Source organism: Capsicum annuum, chromosome 10, assembly GCF_002878395.1.
Source record: "Capsicum annuum cultivar UCD-10X-F1 chromosome 10, UCD10Xv1.1, whole genome shotgun sequence".
Lineage (NCBI taxonomy): Eukaryota > Viridiplantae > Streptophyta > Magnoliopsida > Solanales > Solanaceae > Capsicum > Capsicum annuum.
Genome location: NC_061120.1, coordinates 19,906,733 through 19,915,463, shown reverse-complemented (window position 1 = coordinate 19,915,463; position 8,731 = coordinate 19,906,733).

Below are 8,731 nucleotides of genomic sequence, written 5' to 3'. Positions count from 1 at the left end.
TGCATAGTAGGGAATAAGGGGGGACAACAATACTCAATTTAGGAGACATTGCAAGTCAATGGCTAGTATACACCAGTCAACCATTCTTGCTCTCCTAAAAACTAGGATTACTGATCACAAGACTCTAGCTGATGAGCTGGGGTTTCACTGTTTCATTAAATCCCCCACTTATGGGATGTCTGGACAAGTATGTAATCATCAAGCAAGTATGTAATCATCAAGCAAGTATGTAATCATCAAGCAAGTATGTAATCATCAAGCAAAGACTGATTGCATCTGGATAGGTGGGTTTCCCTTTGAACTTTCCGTAGTGAACATGCATCGAATGCACTCGGTCAATCGATAGATTTGATATCTTTGAACCTTCGAGATTTAATGTATACCTAGATAATACATGTCACACAACCAGCCTTTTATTGTTTATGGTTCTCATAGTTTTGTTCTTTTCAGTCATGAACGCGTCCCGATTTCATGAGAGCTTAGAGAATAGGCCTTTACTAACATTCTCTTTGAAGCGGCTTCCACTTCACTCTCTCATAGGTAATTTCTAAACATTCAATCCTGTAGATTAAACTATTTGATCAAATCTACCAAATTTAGATAATCATTAAAAGACTTTTCACCTTAAGTCTTATCCTAGTTTACTATACATTGTCTACATCATGAGAATGGATTGCGTAATTGACAATGTTGAACCTGTCAGACATAAGTTTGTTTGATCTCCTTGAACCTAGCTCTTGGGATCTCCAGTCTGCTAGGTAGAGTTACCACCATGCTGACTCGTTCTAGGCCTTAAACTCATTCCCTTGGATGTCTTTCCACTCCTTCTCTAGATATGCCTTTTGTAAGTGGATCCGACACATTATCCTTTGACTTTACATAGTCAATAGTGATAATTCCACTAGAGAGAAGTTTCCTAACAGTATTATGTCTCCGTCATATGTGACAAGATTTATCGTTGTACATCATGCTCCTGCCCTACCTATTGCCACTTAGCTATCACAGTGTACACATACTGGTGCCACTGGCTTGGTCCAATATGAAATATCTTCCAAGAAATTTCGAAGTTATTCTGCTTCTTCATCGGCTTTATCTAATGCAATAAATTCAGATTCCATTGTAGAGCGAGCGATACAAGTCTGTTTGGATAATTTCCAAGAAATTGCTCCTCCACCGATAGTAAATACATATCCACTTGTGGATTTTACTTCGTTCGATCCGGTGATCTAATTTGCATCACTATATCCTTCAAGTACCACAGGATATTTATTATAATGCAAAGCATAGTTTTGAGTGTATTTAAGATAACCCAAAACTCTTTTCATTGCCATCCAATGAGTTTTGTTGGGATTACTCATGTACCGACTCAATTTACTAATTGCACATGCTATGTCTGGTCGTGTACAGTTCATTATATACATTTAACATCCCAATACTCTTGCGTACTCCAATTGTGACACACTTTCACCTTCATTTTTTTGAAGTGCAAAGTTCACATCCAATGGAGTCTTGGCAATACCGAATTCCATATCCTTGAACTTGTCAAGTACTTTTTCGATATAATGATACTGTGACAATGCTAATCCTTGTGAAGTTCGATGGATTCTTATACATAAGATCATATCTGTAACTCCAAGGTCTTTCATATCAAGCTTGCTCTCGAGCATTAGTTTGGTTGCATTTATGTCACAAATATCTCTGTTGATGATCAACTTATCATCCACATATAAACAAACAATTACTTGGTGATTTTGTGTGTCTTTAATATATACACATTTGTCACATTCATTTATCTTGAATCTGTTTGCCAACATGGTTTGGTCAAACTTTGCATTCCATTGCTTAGGTGCTTTTTTTAATCCATAAAGTGACTTAACAAGTTTACACACCTTATTTTTTTTTCCTGGAACCACAAAACCCTCAGTTTGTTCCATGTATATTTCTTCCTCCAAATCTCCATTTAGGAATGCAATCTTCACATCTATTTGATGGATTTAAAGATCATATACCATCGCCAAGGCAATTAACATTCGAATCGAGGTTATCCTTGTTACTGGCGAGTATGTATCAAAGTAATCAAGGTCTTCCTTTTGTTTGAAGCCTTTTACTACAAGTCTTGCCTTGTATTTGTCAATAGTACGATCTACCTTCATTTTCCTTTTGAAGATCCATTTAGAACCTAACGGTTTATTTCTGGGAGGAAAGTCAACCAATTTCCATGTATTGTTGCTTAAGATTGAATCTATCTTACTATTTACTGCCTCTTTCCAAAAGGATGAGTCTGATGATGACATCACTTTTTTAAATATTTGAGGCTCATTTTCTAGGAGAAATATTACAAAATCTGATCCAAACAAAGTTGACATTCTTTGATGTATACTACGTCTTGGATTTTCATCATTATGTACATTCTCACTTGGTTCATCTCGAGGTCGTTTAGATACTTCACTAGACTGTTCATGTCTAATTTTATACGGGTAAATGTTTTCAAAGAATTCAGCATTTTCTGATTCAATTATCGTATTTTTATTAATATTCGGATGTTCATATTTATGAACCAAAAACCGGCATGCTTTACTACTTTTAGAATATCCTATGAACACGCAGTCCACCATTTTAGGTCCTATCTTAACCCTTTTAGGTATAGAAACTTGAACATTCCTAAACACCCCCACACTTTAAAATATTTTAAGTTGGGTTTCCTTCCTTTCCATTTTTCGTAAGGAATTGATTGTGTCTTACTATAGGGAACTCTGTTATGATTGGCCATAAGGATAGCCTCCCCCCATAAGTTTTGCGGTAAACCAGAACCTATAAGTAAGGCATTCATCATTTCCTTCAAAGTTTGATTTTTTCTTTCCGCAATTTCATTAGATTGAGGTAAATATGGGGCCGTAGTTTGATGGATTATTCCATTCTATACACATATTTGCACAAAGGGAGATTCATATTCACCGCCCCTATCACTTCTTATCATTTTGATCTTTTTGTCTAACTGATTTTCAACTTCAGTTTTATATTGCCTAAACGCATCTATTCCTTCATCCTTACTATTTTGCAAGTAGACATAACAATATCTAGTACAATCGTCAATAAAATTTATGAAATACTTTTTCCCACCACGTGATGGTATAGGCTTCATATCATAAATGTCAGTGTGTATTAAGTCTAAGGGATTGGAATTCCTTTAAATGGACTTATAAGGATGCTTTGCATACTTCGATTCCACACATATTTGACACTTTGATTTATTGCACTCAAAGTTTGGCAAAACTTCTAAGTTCAGCAGTTTTTGTAACTTTTTGTAATTAACATGGCCTAAACGTTCATGCCATAAATCATAAGACTCAAGCAAATAAGAAGAATTCAAACTTTTATTTATTTCAACAGTTATTACATTCATCTTATAAAGGCCTTCGGTCAGATAGCCTTTCCCTACATACATTTCTCCTTTGCTAATTACAATTTTTCCAGAAACGGTTACATATTTAAATCCGTTCTTATCTAGGAATGAAATAGAAATTAAGTTCCTACGTAACTCCGGAACATATAACACATTGTTCAGTGTCAAGACCTTGCCGAAAGTCATCTTTAAGCAAATTTTTCCTGTTTCCTCCATCTTAGCAGTAGCGGAGTTAGCCATGTAGATCATTTCTTCTGCTTAAGCCAGAGCAAATGATGAAAACAACTCCTTGTTGGCACATACATGGTGGGTGGCACCAGAATCCATCCACCATTCGCGAGGATTCTCTGTCAAGTTGCATTCTAAGAACATAGCACACAGATCATCGAATTCTTTGTTGGATTCAATCATATTTGCTTGATCTTTCTTCTTGCCTTTCTTTAGGGCACGACAATCTATGGACTTGTGGCCAGTCTTGCCACAGTTGAAGCATTTTCCCTTGAACTTTTTCTTGGGTTGATTGCTTTCTTGTTCAGATTTCTTCCTTTTCTTGGAATTGTTTTGGTTATCTTCTACAATATGTGTTCCATTAATTATAGAATTCCCCTTTGACCTTCTTTCGGTAGCTTTATTATCCTCTTTAATACGAAGTCAAATAATAAGATTTTCAACAGTCATCTCCTTGTGTTTATGCTTTAAGTAGTTTTTGAAGTCTTTCCACAAAGGTGGTAGCTTCTCAACTATCACTGCTACTTAGAAAGCATCATTCACAATTAAACCTCCTACTAGAAGGTTTAAGCATCATCTTTTCTTTTTCATCATTGAAGGTTGAGGTGAAAGGAGGAGGACTAGAAGGTTCTCTCACCTCAACCTCAATGGTGAAAAGGGAAGGATGTATCGGAGAACACACATATCGCAAGAATCAACAGCAAATCCCTCACTGCCATCTCCAGTCATTTCTAAAAGGTCCACTGTGACATTTTACCTAGTTAGTATATATATAGGTAGACGTTCAATATTATCGATCTTTTCTAACAATATATCCTCTATAAGATTCACATCTATGTTGTATTTTCTTATCCATAAAGTTTCTCCTCCCTCCTCCCTCCCGAGCATCTCGATTAGTGATCACAAAGAATTCCTTGGCATTAGACCTTTGTTATTTTTGCTGACTATGTGTGGTTTTTCATGTGTATATAAGGAGGATTTAGTGATGACGAGGTGACTGCACCAATTGCTCAAAAATGTTAATGGGACTATGGAATTTTTGCTTTAGATTGTCGAGTAGACTATCTTCATTATCTTCCCTCGCTCTCCCTTGCTCTCTTTGTCAAGGACAAACCATGCAACCACCTATTTAAAATTGAATTAAATATGCAAATATAGATGGATATAAGATGTTTTCTCTACAACTTCACAAAAATATTTTATCATCCTAAGATTCTACAAACTGTTCAGGAAAATCTAATTATAGGACTCTACAACACATTTGTCAATTTTAACCATTCGAGTTGCTCAGTAACCCCAATCAAAAGGCAATTAAGATGTTCCCTTGACAGCTTTGCTGTAAACGATCAATTAGATGCTTCCTTTCATTCCTTATTATAAATGGTGCAGTATGCAGCATAGGTAATCAGTAATCACTAAAGAAATATTGGAATTGTATTGTAGAGTGGTACAAGCAAACTGAAGAAATTTGCATTTGAGAGATGAGATAAAGTCTAGAATTATACTGAAGCACTTCTCAAAAATACCTGTAAAAGTGTAGCAGTAGTATCAGATGAGTTTCACAACAAAGGGGGCGAATCCTAGAAATTTTTCCTCTTGTGCTTGATCTCTAAAACCTTATTCTTCATTAAAATACTCTCTAGAACCTTTCAAGGTTATCCTTCTCACTTCAACAGTTTATTTTCATGTTTTATTTGAACTGATATCTATTTATTTCTTCTATAGAGTCATCGGACATGATTTTGTGTAACTCCACTGTAGATTACAGTAAAGTTATTAATAATTTTGAGTTTGGGTCAAACTTTACTGTAATCCAAAACTGAATTATAGAAAATCATCCCCAATCAGTCGAGGGAAAGAATAAAATGATACAACAATACAGAAAAAACATGACTATAAACCGTTGAACCATTTTTTTCTCCAACTATTCACAAAAAGCATCTAATTTTTTCCATCTCATTTTTTAGATAGTCCAACTACATGAAAAACCTAAGGCCTAATTTTTTACCAGAATTCCAAAATTCAATTGTACAAAATATTGAACCTCTTTTTTCTCCATGTTGGGTACTATGCAGTTTTGATGATTGGTATATTGACACATGAATGAAACATGTTACTTGAGCTGGTCCACGCATAGAAAAGCAGATTTCCGGTTCCACTGATAGATGCAGACAATATTTCTTAAAGATTGGAACGAATAAGCAAGCCTAATTACCCTCTCAATTTCAAACCCTACAAGTGGTATCAGAGTCAATGGTTCGAAGATCAGATAATTCGATTGAGGATAGTTTTAAGATCAAAGTTGCAATCAATTTGATGATGATAAAGATATATGTCCAAAAGCTACATGTGGAGATGATTGTCAATCATATTTTCATTAATCCTACTATTATATATTTGAAAAGAAAGCTTACTTTTAACCCTATAAAGGGCTCCAATATTTTTAACCGGAAAAGGGCTCATATACTTCTAACCAAAAGCTATATTTTTAAGCAAGCCAAGCAACAGTGATGAAGACTATGTGAAGAACAAGGATTAAAGAAGTGAAGAAGGCAAATCAAGTGAAGAAAATCAAGCCAAAAAGGGGAGATTTGTTAGGGTTTTTGCCCTGATTTTCTTACTATATTTAAGTTTTATTTTTTATTAGAAGGAAAATAACAGTTACCATAATTACTTTTACTTTTCCGAAAAGAAAAAAATATAATTATTTTCTATATTTGGCTAACCTCTTTCTTGGAGGAAAGGTTTTGGACATCTATAAATAGAAGACCCCTTTCTCGTACCATAACACAATAGCATCCACAATAGAGTCATTAAAGAGTCTTTGTTTAGGGGGAGATTTCTCCCAATAGGTTTAATGTTTTTCAGTATTAGGTTTTATAGTATGTAGGCCGATTGGCCAAAATATATAATAATTTAATGATTTTTAGTATGTTTTTCTTTGTCGTCTGATTTATCGTCTAATGGTTTGCAAACTTTAAGCTTCCGCATGATGCCCTCTCGATTTTGAACACAACAGCAACAATAATTCACCTTAACTAATAACCTATTCTCTTCCTTCAACTAAACTAACACACAAGAACATATCACCTTAACACAACTCGTTAACATTCACAAGTTTATCTCTATACTTTCTATCAATAAACACTCTCACTTTTGTCGCCACTACTCTTTTATACCCATACTTTAAACTATAATAAGGTTCTACTATTCATAAATCATAACACTGAAGTTCATAATACCCCTCGAATCCACACTATATTTAACAGTCTAGGTTCATACTATCTCTATTCACGAGCACTATTTGCATTGAAGGAATAATGAGAAACCAGAATGAATTTCTAATTAGGTCTCAACTGAATAACTCATAAGGATGAGAACATAAACTTTCAACTCAAGGAACTTATCGCACTAGTGAGCTCTTCTCAAGCCCTTTGTGTGACTTCTGAAACTTCTGGGAGCAAATCTAAGAGCATTATTTGGGGAGGAAATTGGAACTTGCTAATTATGTTATCTCAAGAATAAGTCATAGATGGGGAAGTATAGATTAACATTATGAATTCTTAGGAGGGGGTGAAAGCACATCTAACTTGGGCTTAGTGCACTATTTCCATGAACATGAATGAAGTTCTTCAAAGTTCAGAACTTAGAAGCACTGATGAGATACTTTTAAGCCTGTGTACAATCCCATAACTATATGTGAGGACTGTCTGAGACAACTCTATCTGTAAGGATTTAAGCTTGACTATTTTTGTTACCTTAAAAATAAGGCAGAGATGGTCTGAATAGAGTAAGATGTGAATCTGTATAAGTTTCTTAGAGGACTTTTCTATAGCACAATCTGAGACTTAAAAGAAAGAAAACATTTTCTAAATGCCCTGTAGCGTCTCGAAGAAATGTACAAATGTCTCTACATCATTCCTCAAGACTCTTCTAGACACGGCTTCACAGATACCCTAGGGCACATGAACCTTGTGGCTCTGATGCCAAGTTTATAACGCCCCAAAAATCTATCTCGAGACGTCACATGGTGCTTAGGACCACAAGTGATCCCAAGCTAACCCATGAACTGGCATACTGTTAAGCAACTAATAAAATATGTATAAAATGATTGAGCTTGCTATACGGAAACATAAAAATGATAGGATCTATGAAAAATACAATATTGTTACCATTTTACATTCTGATAAAGTCTGTAAGAGGGACTAAAAATATATAGCTGCCTCTAACTGACATCTGTGAAGCCTCTACTATACTTACTATAGATAGCTAGGATGCGGCCCCAAATATCACTAATCAATACATAGGATTAAGAAAATAAAGTACATAATTGACATCTAACTGAAGTCCCTAAAATATAAGGAATCATCTTCTCCCTAGTTGGAATCTACAATGGTCTGAGTCTGAATGTACTTACTAAAACTTGTACCTATATTATGAGACAATGTAGCACATAGACATATATGTGGATCATTACTTTGAGGATGTACTGAGTATATGAGGGTTCATACAATAAGTAAAACATTTTCTCATCATCATAATTTGTCAAATAATGCATGATAAATGTTAATGACTCACATGAGCTAGAATATCTGAAATACGAAAAATAATAATCATGAGAAGAAAATCATACTTTATAAATCTATTGAGTCATACATTTAGTTCTAGAAGTTGTACTTGTATTCTTCCTTTAAATCATACTGTCTAAGTGTGGAAAGGACTCGCTCTTTAAATCTAAAATCTGAAAGCTGAAGTTTGTAGCTAATATCTTTCTATATGGTATAATCTGAGTAAAACTTGTGATCCTTCGCACTTAGTTTTTCTAAAATCTTTTTATATAAATCTTTTTTTGAAAGTCTTAACTATTAGGGAGAAACTTTAACACAATTCTAAAAGCATTTACTGTTAGGCTTTTAAACTTTAGGGAGGTTCTCTTAACCGACATAAACCATGTGAGCTAACATGGAGTCCAACGTCTCATCCTCCTAAGGAAGAAACCTCACGTTGGGGAGAGGCATCATACTCTTACTAGGGAGTATAACCTACCCATGTGATCAATCATAAGTTAAATCTGTCATCCATATAGAAGTGGGAATAATC